Raw genomic sequence first — 21,592 nt, forward strand, 5'->3', positions numbered from 1 at the left:
ACACCACTTCTTTTTTCAATGAAAAAGGAAAAAATCATGTTCTAAAACATTGTTTGCACACACTGAAGTTATACCAAATTTGATAGAAACATCGCAGTAACTACAAAGTCTTCCTGGAGGAATAATCGCCATGCTTGAAAAGTTCACCTGAACTTGGTGAGCAAGAAACTGTTTACCACCAAAAATAAATTAGTACCTAACCAACATCGGCAGTACTTGCGCTCCGTGTCGTATAACAACGCCCCATATTCTGGATATTACTTCTGTGCCTATATACAGGCTGGTTCCTGATAATGAACCTGACGACGTGTCGAATTCAACGGAAAACAAAAAACACGGTGTATACCTATATTTTTAACCGTCGCCTCATATCTCAAAAAGGACGGTTATCAAGTCGTCTGTATGTTTTTTTTTTTTTTTTTTATGTTTGTTCCTCGATATCTCCGTCGTTACTGGACCGATTTTGAAAATTTTTTTTTGATTGAATGTATATGCATACAGATTGGTCCCATTTTTCTCAGAACCCAGTTCTGATGATGGAATTCTGGAGAAATCGAGGGAACTCCTCAAATCTGAAAGGCATACATATGGTGATTTTTGTGTTTTTAAAGGAACAGCATGCATTTAGGTACGGAACAGTGACATTTGGTGCAGTGGAACTGCTGATGATGGCCAGAACGGAACTCTTCAAATCTGAACGGCACGCTTATAGTGACTTTAGTATTTTTATACGAACAGCATGCACTTTCGTCCAGAACAGTGACATTTGGTGCAGTGGAATTTCTGATGATGGTCAGAACCGAACTCCTCAAATCTGAACGGCACGCTTATAGTGACTTTGCCATTTTTATAAGAACAGCATGCACTTACGTCTAGAACAGTTACATTTGGTACAGTGGAACTGCTGATGATAGTCAGAACCAAACTCCTCAAACCTGAACGCCACACTCATAGTGACTTTGGTATTTTTGTAAGAAAAGCATGTATTTAAGTTCAGAACAGTGACATTTATTTAGTTATGTTTGTTAAGCATATTGAGTTTTGAAGTCAAAGTTTGTCAAGCTTCGATTTCTTATAATATAATCGGATTCATGAGGAATTGAGGAAACTCCTCAAACCTTAACGTTATACGTATATTCATTTGTGTTGCCATCTAATAATTAAAGCATTAAAAGCAGTTTTAAAAAATACTTACACATTTCTATATATAACAGAAGCCAACTAGTAAACGTTAAGGGCTATCTCTCTGCGCCAGTAAAAGCCACATCGGGCGTACCTCAAGGTTCGCACCTGGGTCCCCTCCTCTTCGTCGTTTTTATCAACGATCTTGTTGAGCGTCTATCGTGTCCATGCCTACTGTACGCGGATGATCTTAAGATTTACTCAACAGTCCAAAACGACGAGGACTGCGCGGTTCTCCAGAGAAATCTAAATACAGTGGCAGAATGGTGCAGCTCTAACCGTATGTTCCTTAATTCAGAAAAATGTTATGTAATTTCTTTTTCGACTTGTAAACAAAAATTATATTTTAACTACTCCCTAAATAATTTTACACTAAATCGTACATCTACTATTCGTGACCTTGGTATCTACTTAGACGATAAATTAACATTCCAATCTCACTACGAATACATAATCGCAAAAGGAATAAAATTGAATGGATTCATATTTCGTTGCACCAAGGAAATTAAAAACGTATATGTTCTAAAATATCTATACTGTACCTTGGTCAGGAGTACGTTAGAGTATGGGTCTGTAATATGGGCGCCTTACTATAATACTCACATGAACAGAATAGAAAAAGTGCAAAAGCAGTTTCTCAACATCTTAAGTTACAGACTCCAGCTTGGTCGCAGCCTTAGATCGTACGCTAGCCGGCTCCAGCATTTTAAAATTCCTTCACTTACAAGTCGCAGGAAATGCAGCGAGCTTTTTACTCTTTATAAAATTATACACTCCCAAATTGACTGTCCTTCCCTTCTTTCTCTTCTCAACTTCATCACTCGTTACAAATCTCGAAATCCCTCACCCAAACTATTCCAACTTCAAATTTATAAAAACAATACCTCATTCTATAATCCCGTTACCAGAATGTGTCGTTCATACAACGAAACGGTTATTGAATATCCGACTATCGACATATTCGGATGTAGCTTACCCTCCTTTAAAAATCAAATCATGAAAATCTTTTACACATAATCCATAAGCTGCGTTCATATGTCTAGTCAGTAATGGCAATTACGAACATGTTTATGTCTATGATAATTTCTACTTTCTACTTAGTTTAGTTTAGTTTTAAGTTACCTCTGTATGTAATATGTATAAGTTTAGTCATTTGCTTTTCCATAATTGATGTAAGTACCTAGTATAAAAGAAGACATCTCACCTCCCTAGCGCATATTGTTTACTTAAATTAAATACTATCTGTGCACACATGTTTAGAGTTATAGGCCAGCTCAGTACTTTAGTAAAATTGTAATGTATTTTTCTATTAATGTCTGTAACTTGTTTTGTGAGCCAAATAAATAAAATAAAAATAAAATAAAATAAAAATCCAACATTCGCAAGTAGCTTTCACCAGAACCCGAAAGGCGACGGTTTTTTTTTCTTAAAAATTATTTTTATTTCATTATTTGAATCTACTCATCGGCCTAGTGAAAATACATGGAAATCAAATATAAACGAAAACAAGGTTAATTTTAACAGAACGGAAACAGATTCATAATACGGCACCGTGTATTTGTTGAATTTTTACGGCGACGCAACGCAAAATAGTATATTATATAACGGTAACGTTATGAAGTTGAGTACCGCGGTTAGGTCACGAGGCTTGCCGAGTGGCCTAAGTAAGGTACGAGACTTTTATAGCCACTTTGAGCGCCATAGCCTTGATTTCTTCGGAAGTACATTGTTCACCAGAATCACTCATAATCACTTAAGTTTTTGCACAATAACGTCGAATTAAAACAAACTACACAACACCGAAATATGTAGTTCAAATAGTTTCGTCAAAAGTTTACAAATGTCAAACATACCATAGACAAGAGAAATAGAAAATAAGCCGGTTTTCAATTACGAAAAATATGGTTGCGTTCAAGAATATTTAAATATCGAATGTAAAATTATTGGATAAACTTATGATTTTTACCTTTGTTTTGCAATATCTCATATTATAAACGCATTTCAGTTTATTTTTTCATCTTGATTTAAATTATGAACCTAAATATTATATTATTTATTAAAAGTTACTTATTGCTGCAAATGAAAATATACCTGATAAATGGAAGTTGTGCTTTAAAAAAAAAATAACAGAACTCCTATATTCATATGATTACTGCTAGCAGTCATCATATGAACCTATAGACAAATAGACTTTCTCATCGTTACTCAAATGAACTTAATTTGGATACCGCTGACAATAATCTAATTGACAGATTTAAGTGCTGGAGTAGAAAAAATCCTTTTTTGTACTCCCGTGTTGTTATTCGTCATTTACAGTGACGTTCATAGATCGTTAAAACCCTACATAAAAGATACCCGCCCCCGCCCGGCGCCCCGCGCACCCACGCATACGATATAGCTCTTAAAGTATTGTTAGGTTGTTAGGTAGCTTTTAAGGGATATAGCGTGGGTGCGAGGGGCGCCGGGGGCTGGCGGCGGCGGCGGCGGGGGGGAGTGTGAGCGACAGGGTGAGGCAGGAACAGAGGGGAGGCCGACGCGTCAAAATACAGGAAACAGTGTTAATTTCACGAAAGTTGTTCAAGAAAACTATTAAAAAGTAAGTGCATGGTCGTAGAAAAAGTATTGTATGCAACAGTGTTTAATTGAGTCAAAAAATACTCGTGGTCGTGGCGTCTTAATAACAATTTTCGGCTTCGCCTCAAATTGTTACCCACGCCACTCGTCTTTTTTGACCTCCTTTAAACGCCTGTTGCATAAAATACTCTTTCCATAGTGAATATAATTATGTTTTTTTTATTTACGGCTTTTAATTATATTATCATAAGTTGATATCTAGGAAACTATTGATACCTACTGAATAAGAATGGAATCGTTGGGCATTAAATTTTATATGAAAATAAAAAAAATATTTTTTCATACAAATTGTATGGGGATCGTTTTTCTAGATTTGTGGATTTTCTAGCTAGAAATCTTATTTTGGTCTCATACAAGCTTTTGATCCTTGATAGAAATGGGATCGACTGGCGTCAAAAAAAAAGTTTGTGAAAAATTACCTTTTTCTCGCATCCTGTATGTTTTTCCAAAAATATGTAGGTAAACGCCATTTTTCATAAATTTAAAATGGTCTTCTACTTTACTGAAACGCTATCAAAATACAACCTGTATAAGTAATTGTCAAAGTTTAGACTAACATTTTCAATCATTCTTAGGGTTCGATACCAAAAAGGTACAAAAAGGAACCCTTATGGTGCGACTCTGTCCGTCTGTCACATTTCTAAATATCTCGAGAACTACTTATGCTATCAACTTGAAATTTGGAATAGTTATGAACATTGTTAACCTTTACAAAATCAAAGGATTTTTTTTCATTTATTAATATTAACTATACAAAATGGCCAATATGAAAGGAGGGCAAATTGTATATGTCAAGTAACTAGGTCAAGTGGGGTATCGTTAGAAAGAGCTCAAATTGTACATATCAAAACTATTTTTATATTTTTTTTTGTTATGGAAAAAAAACAGAATTATGAAGGTAAATTAAAAAAAAAATACCGCCCCCTTCCCCCTTATCTCCGAAGTTTACCTACATAAATTTATTAAATTTTGACCAAACATGGGCATAATGAATATTACAGGAAAAATAAAATCGCACACGTAAATACTGAAAACTTTTTTTTTTAATTTATAAAAAAAAAATTCAGATTTACATTTTCAACTTCAACACCCCTACGAAATAACAATAAAATTACCTGTTTTCAAATAGAGGCAAAAACATTGCGTTTTTCCTGATATAATGAGGTAGGTTCAGGAGCGTCCTTGCGACATGTCGCAAGTCGTAAACTATTGAAGTATAGTCTTGATTTTATTTGGACGTTGTCTAACAATAAAATTGTATATTATTATATTTGACGACCGGTCTGGCGCAGTCGGTAGTGACCCTGCCTGCTACGCCGCGGTCCCGGGTTCGAATCCCGGTAAGGGCATTTATTTGTGTGATGAGCACAGATATTTGTTCCTGAGTCATGGATGTTTTCTATGTATATAAGTATTTATATATTATATATATCGTTGTCTGAGTACCTGCAACACAAGCCTTCTTGAGCTTACCGTGGGACTCAGTCAATCTGTGTAAGAATGTCCTATAATATTTATTTATTTATTTATTTATTTATTAAAATATTACTTGTTATATGGGAAATTGAGTCTTGAGGAATTTAGTCAAATCTGTAGAGTTCTATGAATAACATTTTGATGATTCAACTATTGAAAGTTTGTACGGAACCCTCGGTGAGCGAGTCCGACTCGCACTTGACCGGTTTTTTTTTATAAAGGATTTTATGTTATAGTGAGAATTATAACATTTTTGAAATATACTATGTTGATCCATGTCTGGATAAAGACTGATCGTGAAGTTCTGAACCGTGCATTTGTTATTGAGACGCGGCGACGCAACGCGAGTTTTGGCGGCGCGGCGACGCGCCGCAAAAATTCTGCGTTGCGGTGCCGCGCCGCCAATTTTTGCGGTGCGTCGACGCACCGCGAGTTCTTGCGTCGCGGTGCCGCGCCGCAGATTTCCTGCCGCAGAAACTGGCGTCGCGGCGCCGCAACGCAGAATTTTTGCGGTGCGTCGCCGCAACGCGCCCATGTGGCCAGGCCCTAAGTCGTTACGTAAAAACGAATTGAACGCCAAATTTACTTTTACAAATTATAACAAGCGTATATTCTAAATCGCGAAATCGAGTTAAACGCCATGAAGATGTTATTAATTCGTTTTGGTTTAAAGTTTTGATGATTTATAAACGCAATATCGATTTAACCGCCCTATGGTGTCGTTTAATTGGTTGTTACATATTTGAAATTGCAGGATATTTCGCTTAATGAGAACTAAGTATCAAGCGGTTTTGTTATATCATAATATCTTATGTGTGTAATCCTGGCTAGTACTAATGAATTATTATTAGTTACAATGCCAATTTTGCCATTTATGCTGATTTTTTTGACATTTATTAAAAAAAGTTGATTGCAGAACAAAACTAAATTGTTAGACGGATTAGTCCTAATCATTGCGGAGGAAAACATTTTTGTTGATTTAATTACAATATAACTATTTACTCAAATATATGGAATTTTATTTTATTCCAGTATTCACTTTACCTCTAGCAATTTGCATTAAAAAATCAAGCGACAAAATATGTCTCATAGCGGCGAAATAAATTAACCTCATCGCAGTATTAGTTCAATAAAGAATCAAGCGCAAAAACTTTAATAACTTCGAAACTTGAATAGGTATGGTGTTATTTTTTTTATTTATTTAAATTATGAACAGTTTTATAGGTTCAATGTCAAAATTAACATGTTTGCTTTATAAATGAACTTACAATAACTGATTCAAATTTCAAATCTTTCTAGCTCATTTTCTCGATTTCAACTAACTGTCGCTTGATCGCTTATTCCATAACACTGTCCAATTTTAACTACAGTCAACAAAACATTAGTGTTATGTTCCTTAAGGCAACGTTTTTGGATAGTAGATGGTTTACGCACTGTAAAACGAATAATACATAAGTGTATTATATGTTTCAGACTGAAGGCGGCCGCGACAACTCAGCTGATGGGTTCCTTGCCAGCTCCACGCGTCACTGATTCGCGCGCGTTCGAGAGAGTAGGCATCGACTTCGCTGGGCCGGTATCAGTCAAAAACAGCCGAATAAGAAAATCAGTAATTGGAAAAGGATATATCGCTCTGTTCGTCTGCTTCACTACCAAGGCCATACATCTTGAACTGTGTAGTGATTTAACAACCGAATGCTTTCTCGCCTGCTTCAAACGGTTCATAGCGCGTAGGAACCTGCCCAGCGAGGTTTATTGTGATAATGCCTCCACATTCAAGGGCGCAAGGAACCAATTAGCAGAGTTGTATCGCCTTCACGCCTCCCAGGCTCATAAACAAGCTGTGACCTCATTTGCAGCTCAAAGGGGTATACAATTTAACTTTATTCCCAGCTATAGTCCTGTCTTCGGTGGGATTTGGGAGAGCGGAATAAAGTCTTCGAAGCACCACCTAAAGCGTGTTGTAGGTAAAAATCTGCTCACCTATGAGCAACTTAATTCTGTACTAGTCGAGATAGAGGGCGTCCTTAACTCACGGCCCATTACAGCGGTAAGCAATGACCCAGACGACTTCTCATACCTTTCTCCAGGACATTTTCTCACCGGTGCACCTCTAAATACTTACCCAGAACAAGATGTAAGTAACAAACCTACTAATTTACTTAGGTTTTGGTCTACTATTACCAACATGAAACAAACCTTCTGGAAATATTGGAGTAAGCACTATTTAAATCAGCTGCAAAACCGACCAAAATGGCAATCGGTTATGCCAAATGTAGCCATCGGTAGTTTAGTAATACTCCGTAGTGACAGTTCTCCTCCCCTCGAGTGGCCCATGGCGAGAGTGACCAACTTGTTTCCTGGGAAGGACGGTATAGTACGCGCCGTAGAGGTACGCTTGCCTAACGGTCATACTCATAATAGGTCTATTACAAAAATATGTGTACTGCCTATAAACACATAGCCAAATTTAGTTTATGTATAGAAATATATACATATGTGTCTTTCTTATAGTGTAAATAAACAAAGTGTTTATTTACATTACTCAACTTTGTTGAATTTATTTGCGCGCGGTCTTTGTGCAATTTAATTTACTTGTTATTGTAATTCCGTTATCTCATAGAACATGTGTTATGTTGTGAATGTTATGATTTATCTATAATAATAAGACTTTAAAATATTGTTGTATTACAATGTAATGTTCTTTTTGGTACGATTAAATACAAATCTCCGTCATATCTTTTTGAGAAGCTATCATGGATGTCCACTCGTAGATCGTTAGGGGCTCGTAACTGCAGTGTTCAACTGGTGACGCCTCGACACACCTCAGCAGCATTTCGTGGTAGTTTTAAGTACTTGGCCAGTCGCTGCTGGAACAACATTCCTCCTCCCCTCAGGAACCTGCAAATTAGTATCAAATCTTTTAAAACCAAACTTCAGTTATGTATACTTCAGCACCAGCGGCAGCAGGAAGCTTTCCGAAATGACACAAGTTTTTTGTAGTGTTCTTAATCAATACTTTCAAGTAACTGTGTTAAGTGCTTGCTACAATTTGTACAAATGAGCAAGCCAATTAATTAGTTAATTAGGTAGTAAAAGGCATACCTGTTTTATGTCCTTTCTTTACAGACACAGCCAAAGCGCACTTGTTGATCTCGTGTCCGCGTTTTCGCAATTTATTGCCGCATCGTAACTTGTGGGTATAATTGTTGTAACCCAATCGTCACTTATATAGGTGATAACTGTATGCATATTGTTTCTTGGCACTTCGGAGCACACACGCTTCGGCAACGTAAACGCTTTTGTAACAAAGAACTTAATCAATGTATTATTGCACTTATTTTTCCGTGTAACGATTACGAGTTAACGTTATGCTTGTTCCATGTAGTTATTACTTTTTTAGCAGATTGAACTGTTTGAAATGTAGAATTGTAATTTTATATCAATCGTGAAACGTGCAACATGGTTTTCGTTTTCTCAGTTCTCAAATGTCATATGAATGTCATCATGACACCTAACCCATCGTGCAGCGCGCAGGCGCAACAAGATGGCGTCGACCCAAGAATGACAAATGGGCGCGTTCAAGTTATATTAAGGCCGTGTTGCACGTTTGCGTCCGTGGCCCACAAATGGTGTCGCCGGAATGTGCATATGCATTTTCGTGGTAATGTTTTAATAATTAAATGTTTGTATTTTTAATACTTTAATTTACCACGAATAAACGATTTCTTTTTCTATTCTATTCTATTCTATAATGCATAGCATTAATGTTATAGTAGTTATACTTCTAGAATCTTTCTTGTGCATTTATGTTAAATGTTGCTCACATTAATATGCTTTCCATTTAACTAAATTTCATTTCACTCTAGAGGCGCAATAATGTTGGCAACATTGGTATTCGAAATATTCCTAATTCAAAATAGTTTCGATTGTTTACTTGTTTCCATGAAAACAATAATGTTTCTCTTCTAATTGCTCTCTAAATAAAGCCAATCGGTCAGTAATGTCTAAATAAAGCCAATTTTTTTTTCCTACCAAGTCTAATCTAGTCTTCTGTGAATTTTAATTTACAGTCCACCAACCATTCAAAATTTTATGCCCTCAAATTCATTGAAGCATTGCTTTCGCCATATCTGATTTCCCTGTATAGTTTAATAGGTCACCCTGTATGTGAGACAAATTTTAAATGAATTTTGTTTTGGGTTTTATTTGCCAACAGATGTTCAAATACTGTTACTAAGATCTGTTTTAATTTTAGAAGGGAGCTGTGTTTTTTTTTATGCAATAAGCAAGCATGCCTGTAGTCCATAATATGTTTGTAGGTGGCATATTAAGGAAAGGGCTTGTTAACATCAGAAAAATGTATGTTTGCATGGTTTAAGTAGCATAATTTTGCATAAAACCAGCGTCAGTCAGGGGACCGTAACCATGGCAATAACAGGCAAGAAAAAGTTGATGGGTGGCCATGTTCATATTTAGAAATTTGTTTGTTTCCATAAAACCGCCGCTTCTAGACCTCCTGATCCAACATTAGCAATTAAAATCCATTCTTGTACAGATACAGACGTCCGCTCCTGTTCTTGTGAGACCATAAGTCGTACAAAAGTTATGAAGTATCTAGGTTTGCTTATCGATGAAAATTTAAACTTCAAAAGTCACATCTCCTGTCTTTCTAAAAGAGTCCGTAAAACAATATACATCTTCAAGAAACTCCGGCACTCCGCGGATCCAACTCTCTTAAAAAACATTTACATATCTCTGTGTCAGTCTACAATTACTTACGCGATATCAGTCTGGGGCTGCGCTGCCAAAACCTATATGTTAGTTGTTGAGAGAGCCCAACGCTCTGTCCTGAAAGTTATGCTCAAAAAGCCCTATAGATATGAAACAAAAAGTCTTTACGCAGATGCCCAAGTCCTTACAGTCCGTCAGCTTTATATCCACAAAGTCTGCCTCTCTATGCACAGATTCGCGTCTAAGCTGGATAATTATTCCGAACTGATCTCAAAACGCATCTTTAGATTACCCATCTCATCAGTTAACACTGCTTTTGGCAGACGCCTCGGTGATGTTTTAAGCTATAAAATCTACAATACTGTCGTAAAGCTGCAAACCGGGCTGATACGTTGCACGGTATCGGAGGCTAAACGTATTCTTTGCAAATGGTTACTGTCACTTGACTACCATGAAACTGAAAACTTACTTCAATAGGTAATTTAACAATAAATTTAACAATAATTTTAACTATAACCATACTATAAAATAACTTCTGCAAACTGTAATATTTTGGGCAACAGAATCAATGTTTAATAACTGTTCACACTGTACTTTTAATTATATAGTTACTGTGTTTTTCTAATTTTCTAACTACTGTCAACAGACTTCCATGAAACTGAAAACTTACTTCAATAGGTAATTTAGTAATAACTTAATTATAACCATAGTATAAAATAACTTCTGTAAACTGTAATACTTTAGACAACAGAATCAATGTTTAATCATTGTTTACACTGTACTTTAATTATATAGCTAACTTGTTTTTCTAACTTTCATGACATATAAATGCAATACAGGTCTCCCGCGGTACAGGCCTAGCCTAGTGCGGGGACCCCTGGAAACTTGTGTTAACAATAATTAGGATATGCACAAATGGATGTAAATTTTACCTATCTTTTGTAACAAATGACTTTGTGTTTATGTGCAACAATAAACGATTTTTACTTTACTTTTACTTTTTACTTCCTTTTAGAGATGAGAATAGGAAAAAATTGTACATTGTGTATTAAGGGCGGAAAGTGAAGGATTAGGAACGAGAGGCTGTTTGAAGCCCAAAGCCGAAGGCGGAGGGTTTTAATAACTCGAGTTTGTAATCCTTTAGCCTCCCGTGATATACACAATGTTTTTCATCACACTCGCGAAGTAATAACCAAATTTTAAATTAAATGTAGGTATTGAAATACTCCGCTGACATTTCGAACATTCGTCCACCATCTTGTAACTTTTGACAGGTCGTGGAAGGACCCACCCAGGTATTGAAGTACTCACTTTACCAATGAGTTTTTCGGAACTTATGTGCGACATGTCATTTGATATGTGCCAGTCACTTTTCGGTGAAAGAAAACATTGTGAGGAAACCGGACTAATCCCAATAAGGCCTAGTTACCCTTCGGGTCGGGAGATGGCAGTCGCTTTAGTAAAAGCTATTTCCTACGCCAAATCTTGGGTTGTCAAAAGCGGACCCCAGGCTCCCATGAGCCGTGGTAAATACCGGGATAGCGCAAGGAGCATGATGATAAAATACATGATCAGTATGATCAGTGCCCGTAACCAAAAGTACTACCGTACTAAAAGTTTTTTGGTTACGGGCCCCGTTTTAATCACGTCACGTCAGTTTTCACTAATTGGCACAAGAATGGATCCAGTCAATATCTGGGAATCTATCTAGAATGCTGTTTCTGACACTAGCGTTAATTCTAGATTTGTGCGAGTAATGTAAGCTTGAGTCAGACGGTTTAACGTTTAGTCAGTCGATTGGTGGAATTATTGTCTATTCAGTTGATTTACTTGTGATTCGGTCATACTGTGTTTTTTTTTTTATTAAATCCAAATAAAAAAAACCGGCCAAGAGCGTGTCGGGCCACGCTCAGTGTAGGGTTCCGTAGTTTTTCGTATTTTTCTCAAAAACTACTAAACCCATCAAGTTCAAAACCATTTTCCTAGAAAGTCTTTATAAAGTTCTACTTTTGTGATTTTTTTTATATTTTTTAAACATATGGTTCAAAAGTTAGAGGGGGGGGGACGCACTTTTTTTTCCTTTAGGAGCGATTATTTCCGAAAATATTAATATCATCAAAAAACGATCTTAGTAAACCCTTATTCATTTTTCAATACCTATCCAACAATATATCACACGTTGGGGTTGGAATTTAAAAAAATATCAGCCCCCACTTTACATGTAGGGGGGGTACCCTAATAAAATATTATTTTCCATTTTTTATTTTTGCACTTTGTTGGCGTGATTGATGTACATATTGGTACCAAATTTCAGCTTTCTAGTTCTAACGGTTACTGAGATTATCCGCGGACGGACGGACGGACGGACGGACGGACAGACAGACATGGCGAAACTATAAGGGTTCCTAGTTGACTACGGAACCCTAAAAATGCAGTTTGATATTTTAGGGTAAGATGCTTTGCGCATACTAGCACCCCATCCCCCCGTGGAATATGTCCCAAAATTCAGTTTTTTCTTTGGGAATAGTATACATTTTAGAAAAAAGTTGTTAATGAATGAAATAATGCTCATGAAATTCCTATGAAATTCAGACAGCCCTAAATCTAGTCAATAAGTTCCAATTTCTAATTCTAGCTTTTCATACGAGTACGTAAGCCATGAGTCAGGCAGACGGTTCAATGTGCATTCAGTCGAATGGAAGGATTACTACTTGTTCGTAACGAATGGGACTTATTGCTTCGTCGAAACAGTCGTGAGGATAATATTGTATGTACTTTAAATGTGCTATTGCACGAAGGCGGAGCGTGAGTTATAGAAAAATCGTTCTCCCAAGGGAATTATGAAATTTCTTGTACAGTACTTAACTTTCTTACATCTATTTACATATTTTTTACATTGCGGGTGTGATGAAAAACATTGTGTGTAACTCGGGGAGTATGAATATTACAAAGCCGTCGTTAACGTTAATTTACTCTCGTTAGTAATATTCAACTTCCTACCCTTGTTGCACAATGTACTATTATTTCTGAGTACTCCCCGTGTCGTGAAGAATTAAGGATGTCATTGCCCCATTTTCTTCCGTAGGGTTTGTAAAAATCTAGCAAACTGTCAGTGCAATATCACAATTTGGTTTTCTTTCAAGATTCCGACATGCTTGCAAGATTGCGTATACAAGTTTATGTATGTTTGTATCACTACATCTTATAATTAAAAAAAAATTAAAAAAACTTAAAATTTTGAAAAAAACCCCGACAAAGTGGCCCAATTTTCATGAAACATGGCTAAGAACACTTCCGACTAACTCAGCTTTCAAACAAAAAAAACAACTCGAAATCGGTTCATCCCTTCGGGAGCTACGATGCCACAGACAGACACACACACAGACACACAGACAGACATACAAATAGACAGACATATAACACCCCGTCGTTTTTGCGTCGGGGGTTAAAAATCCCCCGACGCGTCTATCTGTGCGTGTTGAGAACATAAATTCTCGTCTCATTGAAGTTTTTTAACAGCTAAGAGCGTTTTTTTAACAAGCATCTATAAAACGATTCGAGTTTTTAATTCAAATTTAAATTTAAAATTCTAGCAGCACTATCTAAATTTAGTAACAATGGTAGAGGCCACAAAGCGGCTCCCCTGTCTGAGTGATACGCCCTGCTGCGTCTGACTGCTGACTTCATATTATTCCCAGTTATACAGTTAGAGTTACTAGTTAGTGTGTTAATAGTTCGTAATTCTGACGACAGGAGTTTTCAATTATGGAAACAAACAAAATTATTTTGAAAACAAATAAATAAAATCGAGGTTCCGCTCTCGACTGTATCCTCCTACAAAACTTAATAAATCGTTTCGAAATTTGAGAATCTGAATGGCAATGAAATAATCTGTGTTGGACCGTTTAGTTTTTTTGACTAATTGTTACCTATTTTGAATACCACACCTTTTTTGCGCCATAATCAATAAAACCGCTTTTGGAAATTTTTGATGGGCTCTAGCGTCTTTAAAAATAATGATGTCAAAAAAATCAGAACGGTCCGACACAGATAAAAATAATAATAATCTGTGTTGAAGAAATCATTGCTCTGTCTTCAAAAACCAGGGAGGGAATAGTCGAGAGCGTTTGTGTGGAGAATTTACCCTTCCTGTATCGTCTTAAATAACAATCTCAATACGCTTCGTAATAGAACAAACAATCAAAATATACATTTCACGTGCATGAAAATCTCTATTTTCTACCGGGTGCATCCCAACAGAAAGCCCGTACCCGCCGCGCCCCGAATACCAAGCAGTAACATTCACGTATTTTATCTGCGTTTGCGGAGTCGAAGACTCGACGGACCAGGGGGCCGATTTTTGAGTCTCACTGTCACTAAAATACCGGTTGAAAACGGTGAATTGCCTTTTATTTTCAGTGACAATTTTCTGAATTCGAACGCCGTGAGACTCAAAAATCGGCCCCCTGAATACAGGCGCACCTCACTTTATTTCCAAGAAAAACATTGGCAAAATTTTTGGTTTATGAGTAACGCCGTGGCTTGCTTGGCCGACGGTCGCGCGACGGTCGCGCGACGGTCGCGCGACGGCGATGCGACGCATACGAAATCAAACCTTATCGATATGGAAGTATGAGACGCGACGCCCACGCAAGACACGGCGTAACTAGCTTTTTCCCGCGGCTTCGCTCGCGTTAGAAAGAGACAAAAAGTAGCCTATGTCACTCTCCATCCCTTCAACTATTTCCACTTAAAAATTCACATCAATTCGTCGCTCCGTTTTGCCGTGAAAGACGGACAAACAAACAGACACACACACTTTCCCATTTATAATATTAGTATGGATTCTTTGAAATCATGGGTTTTTATAATAATTACTTTCACAATATAGCGTAAAAATACGGAAAATGACGGATTTATTGTATGAAGAAGATGAATACTGCCCTTAATCAATTACTTACGAGTATTAGAACCAAATAAATAATTTCTTAAAAGTTCATGGTAAAAGCTCAAATCACAATATGAGTAAATAAATACAATTTTAGAAAGATTCCTGATAATGTATATTCATGACACTCTTCAAAGAGACAAAAAGTAGTCTATGTCACTCTCCATCCTTTCAACTATCTCCACCTAAAAAATCACGTCGATTCGTCGCTCCGTTTTGCCGTGAAAGACGGACAAACAAACTTTCCCATTTATAATATTAGTAATATTAGTATGGATGTACTTACTTATTCATGACACTTGTTTCTATAATTATATTTTCCGTTTTGAATATATTTTCTTCTGCGTGCTTACGTTTCCATTTAGAGTTCTAACAGAGATTACTTTACGTCAGTTCTCTCGAAAGTTCGATTCTCCAACAACTCAGAACCACAGTTCCACGAGACTATACAATACAATATCAAACAATACTAGCGACACAGAGTACAAAACAAATGACACCTGCGAGTGTCACGCTCCGCAGAATTGGAATATAATTCGGTTGCCACATTTGTTTGGCGTGTGTTGTATATTTACTGAAATATTGACTTTCTGTGTACAGTTTTATATTTCAAACGTATTGGCAAAGAGGATCAAGTATTATAGAGAGTTACTGTCAAAGTAAAATAAGTAATCACAGGGCATAGACTGCCATCTCTCGACACAAGCTTAAAACTTTTAAACCTCAGGTTTGACAATTTGGCTCATATTCTTAGTTTGATATGTGTTAAAATGTCAAATATTAATATTAGCGCCATCTAGCCGAGCGTCCCCCAAAGATGTAACGCCATCTAGGTCAACGTACCTTTTCCTATATGGTTCTGAGGTACGTTTTTTTCTTAGACTGTAGCTGTATATACGGAATTACATATGTCTTTGGTATTGGTTTAGCAGTCCTGATGCAAAACAGTAATAGTATTTTATATAACCGCCGTTTAAAGGAGGTCTAAAAAAACGAGTGGCGTGGGTAACAGTTTGAGGTGAAGCCGAAAATTGTTAATAAAAACGCCACGAGTTTTTTTTTTTTTGACTCAGTTAAACACCGTTGCATACAACACTTTTTCTACGACCATGCACTTAGTTTCTATTAGTTTTCTAGAATAACTTTCGTGAAATTCACACGGTTTCCTTTATTTTGACGCAAAGGTTTGCAATGCCAGCGCTTGAGCCAGCTGCCCAAAGCCATACCCCGCCGGCATCCCGCGCACGCGCGCAGTATCGTTATAACAATGCGTTGCCATGGTTACAGACCCAAACAATGCGTTTCAATTTTTTACGTTACTGCGCGCGTGCGCGGGAAGCCAGCGGGAGCTGGCTTTGAGGAATAGACTTTTATGTAGGGTTTTAAAGATCTATGCACGCCCCTGTAAATGACGAATAACAGTTCGGGAGTAGAAAAAAAATATTTCAATTTGACGCTAAACAAGATTTCACACATTGAAATCTTAACATTTATTTTTATAATTATTATAATTATAAATGGGCTTACTCTTGGTCACCGACTAGCCAAAGTCTTAGACGTGGTCTACGATGGAGTGAGCTCGCCCAGAAGATGCCTGTTCACCCAAATCTTAATATTAACGTTTAAAATAATCGCTGTAATTTGAGCTTGGTTTTGATGACTCTAAGATAACGTCTGTATTCCCAAAAAGTATAGGCGGAACAACTAAAACACCACTCTGCCACTCTTAGCAACTCCTGAGTTGAAAGAAAACGAAATTGTGATATTGCAGTGACACATTGCTAGACCATCGCCCTACTCAAAATTGAGCCCATATCCCACAGTAGTATAAAACAAAATACAGCACAATTCTCTATTTTTAAAATCATATTCAAAACAGAGACTGCTGCGCTAGTCACATGTTAGATTTGGAACATGATTTTGTTGCCATGCTACTTTTGTTTGGTAAATGTTACGTGTGCAATTTTGAGAGTGATTCAAAGCTACAGGTAGAAAGTAGTAGTGTTTTTTCTATTCTAAATTTATACACCCTGTTTTTATTGAATTCCGTTAACTTTAAGGGATTATGGTTCTTTACACTAAATACAATTAATTTCTCTCAGAAACTGACGTCTTAACTCTTACTGTTATCAAGTTAATAAAAAAATAAAAATAATTACTGAACATGTGTGTGACAGCCTTTACCACTTCCCAATGTTATTTGTTTTGACATGTGGCGTCAATCATTTGACACTAACTTGATTATTATTCTTAAGGGTTTCTCACACTAATTTATTCATTTATTATAACTATGAAAACAATTTTTTGCGAATTTAACTAAAAGTATACATATACAGGCTGGTTCCTGATAACGAAACTAACGACGTCGAATTTAATGGAAAACAAATAAAAAAAACCAGGTGTATGTAGACATTTTTATTATTTTCTCTGTATGTAACAAATCTGGAATTTACATGATAATGTTTATTATATTATGCCTATTATGTTATCGTTGTTTTTTGAAGCTAATAAATAAGGGTGTTTTTAAGGAAAGTTCCTACCTGAAGAAACCAAAGTACGCAAATTACTTTTGTTGGTAACGGAATTTTAAAGCTGTTTTTTGTGTTGTTTAGCTGAAGTGTACGTACGATACTCATTATTATATTCAAAAGTTGGAATTTTAAGTTTTTTTTTTTTCAGTGTAAGGCTCACTTCAGCTCCCGATTAGGAGGTAATCAAATTACGAGTAAACTACTGACTAAAAATACCTATTTATATTCAGATTTGTTGATATAGTTCTCAACAAGAGTGCGGCGCAATGGAACTCCACATACCTATCAACGCGTATGTGACACTTCTGGAATTTCAGGCGTCCACAGGTTACAGTGAATTACTACCAGATGAACTACATTCTTGTTTGCCACCATCTATTAAAAAACGATACCTAAAACCACAGTATAAGGACGTCACAGTAGTTTCTCTCCGGCAGCGGCGACGCGAAAGGTACCTAGGTACTGCGTTAGAAAGCACGTGGTTGAACAAAATTACTATACATGTTACTCGACATCGTCCAAAGTAAGATGTCGTGATTATTTAACACTATTAACTATAAGTATAATAATACCACATTACACACCCTGTTTTTATTGAATTCCGTTAACTTTAAAGGAAGATTCTTTAGTTCAAAAAAAAAAGATCTTTTTAATTTTCTTGTTAATAAGGCATATTACTCCATAAAAGAATATCTAGATGATTGTGACATACAAAATATTAATTAGTAATGTATAATGACTTTTTTAAATTATTTAATTGTAAATCTTAATTGAATTTTAATTGTGTCTATTTATTTGAATTGTAAATTAATTGTAATTTAGTTAATTGTAACTTATTAATTTTTAAGTTAAGTTCCTGCATGAAATTTATATTATCCATTTGCTCTCGTGCCTCTCGTCCTTTTTGACATTTGTATGCCAACCGGCAAAACATAGTTTGTTCAGACCATTCATAGACCTAAGACCTAATATGTACCTATGTTTTACAAATAAATCATTCTGATTCTGATTCTGATTCAAATACATTCAATTTCTCTAAGATACTAGCTTATGATTATCGAATTATTTAAAAAAAATTACTGAACACGTGTGTGGCATCCCTTACTACTCCCTAGTGTTATTTGTTTTGACATGTGCCGTCAAACACTTGACAATGACTTTAATGTTATAATTAAGGTCCTCTCACACTAATTAATCAATTTATTATGTATGGAAACGAACATTTTTTTTCGAATTCAGCAAAAAGCGATATACAGGATGGTTCCTTATAATGAACCTAACTGCGTGTCGAATTTGACGGAAAACAAAAAAAAACACGTATAAGTCAGAAAACACAAAAAAATATCATTAGGTATGCAAATTATTCTTATCCACGTTTATCCAAATCCGCTTGCATGTGTTGCGTACATACACGACGCGCTTGTGTGCTGCACCGCGCGGCGTACGTTTAGAAGAGTTATTACTGGTTTTATACTGTGCTAAAACGTTGAGCGGTTTAGCGAAATGCAAGAAACTGTAACCGAAATCAATGAGTCCGGTCCGAATATCTCCGTGACGTCTGCAAGTTAGTAGGGATATTGGAGTGGTACAAACTATAAGCTACAGCGACTAATATTTAAATTAAATAAGTAACTGGTTGGTAAATTGTACTTTTCAATAGTGTTTCCAAACCAACTGATCTCGAATTACCGATATCAAAACAAGGGCAAAATATGCCAGAGTTTTTAAATATTTTGCTACATTTACCGCACTGGCTGTGACAATACAATACCTACTCTTAATTGCACGCCTCACATAGTTTACAAGTAATGCAGTATTTTTTTTATTATTATAAATGGGTTTAAGCTTGGCCACAGACTAGCTGAAGGCAAAGGCGTGGCCTACGATGCGATGGAGTGAGCGCGCCCAGAAGTTAAAGTAAAGTAAAAGTAAAGTAAATTTATTAATTAAATAAAAGCACAAAGTTTTACATGCAGGCAATATCCGGTGGACTGCAAACTAGGCTAGACCTGTATCTTGCAGCCCACCATGTGTTACAATTACAGAGTTAATTAAAAGTAATTAAGATAACGACTAATTAGCATTTTTTATATAATTTTAGGTTTTAACATGTACATGTATGTAGAGTACTATATTTTATTTAAAAGGGTACAGTGTTGACTGACAATGAGTTCTAGGTGTGCGAGTGTGTGTGTATGTGTGTCTGTTCACTCTTGATTTGAAGGTTACCGGGTTATAATTATAATGCTGACTGAACAAGATTCTGTGGACATTAAATTAAGCATTAGGAGAGTGAGTATGAGTGACTGTATGCATGCAAATCTGTCATAGAAATACAATTACGTATTTGCGACGTAGGTGTTGTGTGGTTCTTATAATCCTCCTCCGAGCTCTTAGCCACTAAAACTCACCATTAACAAAGTTTCAAGGAAATAATATTGCCTATCTTAATGATTTTTACAAACGTTTATCAAAAAATCACTTACATTAACTGTTTTCACCTGATGTAACCTAACTGGGTTAAGTCAGGATGACATGAAAATAAGACCTTAAAGTACTCGAGGAATTTGCCTCATCCTTTGTAATGCGGACTGCAAAGGAATGGAATGCGCTCCCAGCATCGGTGTTCCCAGAAAAATACGACCTCGGTCTCTTTAAACGTAGAGTGAATAGGCTATTACTGAATCGGTGAGCTCCATCTTAGACTCTGTCTTCACTTCCCATCAGGTGTGACTAGGGTCAATCGCCGATCAGTCCATAATAAAAAAAAAATATTACTCTCCTATAACCAGTTAATTTAATTTCCGCTTAATACTTTCATTTACACCACACACCAATATCCAAGCTTAGTATGAAAGGAGCCGCTCGTTCGGAAACCTACGAACTAAGGATTAATTTCCACAGATAAATATAGATGTCGATGAATGGACGACGGGTTTTTTGACGGGCCCGTCTGAGCCGTGAGGCGCGCCGGAGAATTAGCTGTTCATTTTAGCGAGTTGTAATTTATTTAAGGAAATATCGAAAAAACTGACAGAGGTCAGCGGTGACCGTAGGGCTGGCAGCTTCCTCGCCCAAAGAATAGGCCTTGGGATACAACGAGGAAATGCTGCCAGTGTCTACGGCACCATGCCTAAAGAAGTTTCTTAGTTTTTAATATTTTTAGTTTACTTAGTTATTTATTTTTAGATTAAGATTTAGTTTATGTTTAGTACCTATTATTGTTTTTATTTTAAGAGTGTTGATGTTAACTGTTATATGAGAAAACAAATAAATTACAATCAGATATGACATGAGCATTACCTAAGCATAAAATGTTTGATTATTGTATACCTACCTAAATCTTTACGGTTCAAGTTTTGTATGTATGTATGTATGTATAAACTCTTTATTGTACAAAACACAAAACACAAATATGACACAGGATAGACAGTACAAAGGCGAATTTATTACTATAACTTATTATTACTTACTTAGTTTTAATTTCATTCTTATTCTTAGTTCTACTCAGATACCTTAATGACAATACTTTATTCATCCTCGAGTTATCCCGGTATTTGTCACGGAATCCTGGGGTCCGCTTTGACTATTAATCCGAAGATTAAGCATATTGAGCTATGTATACTCTCATCAGAAAGATGAAATATATGAAACAAATAAAAATCATTTATTTCGAACCACAAAATCCATATAAGGTGTATACAGGCTTGATAAGATGTATTAAAAAAAGATAAGGTACATCGGGGCAAATCTCGACTATTGTAACTGATCCATTTTTTTTTTCATTATTACACTATGATGTTGGGTTCTACATGTATGCACTGAACACGCCTACCATATAACCGGTGGACACTCTATTTAATAATGCAAACATTGTAAAACATGGAAAATATGGACCAGTTACATTTGTCTCCCAGTCGAGATTTGACCCGATTAATATTTATCAAATTGTTGAAAGTGACTAAAAAAAAACATACATACATACATACAACATACATACAATCACGCCTGTATCCCATAAAGGGGTAGGCAGAACACATGAAACTACTAAAGCTTCAGTGCCACTCTTGGCAAATAAGGGGTTGAA

At 36.2% G+C, this 21,592-nt stretch overlaps 1 protein-coding gene and 1 long non-coding RNA gene across 2 annotated transcripts in view; both read right to left on the bottom strand.

Moving 5' to 3' along the window:
* The window catches only part of LOC125238421 (alpha-2Db adrenergic receptor-like), a 767,059-nt gene that overhangs the window by 544,530 nt on the left and 200,937 nt on the right, over window positions 1-21,592 (bottom strand). The window lies entirely within an intron of this gene.
* LOC125238425 lies at window positions 8,074-8,928 on the bottom strand. Its single transcript, XR_007178445.1, has 2 exons — window positions 8,398-8,928; window positions 8,074-8,193 (listed from the first exon to the last, which is right to left on the bottom strand). It is a non-coding gene; the product is annotated as an uncharacterized LOC125238425 (long non-coding RNA).

This window comes from Leguminivora glycinivorella, chromosome 23 (genome assembly GCF_023078275.1).
Source record: "Leguminivora glycinivorella isolate SPB_JAAS2020 chromosome 23, LegGlyc_1.1, whole genome shotgun sequence".
Lineage (NCBI taxonomy): Eukaryota > Metazoa > Arthropoda > Insecta > Lepidoptera > Tortricidae > Leguminivora > Leguminivora glycinivorella.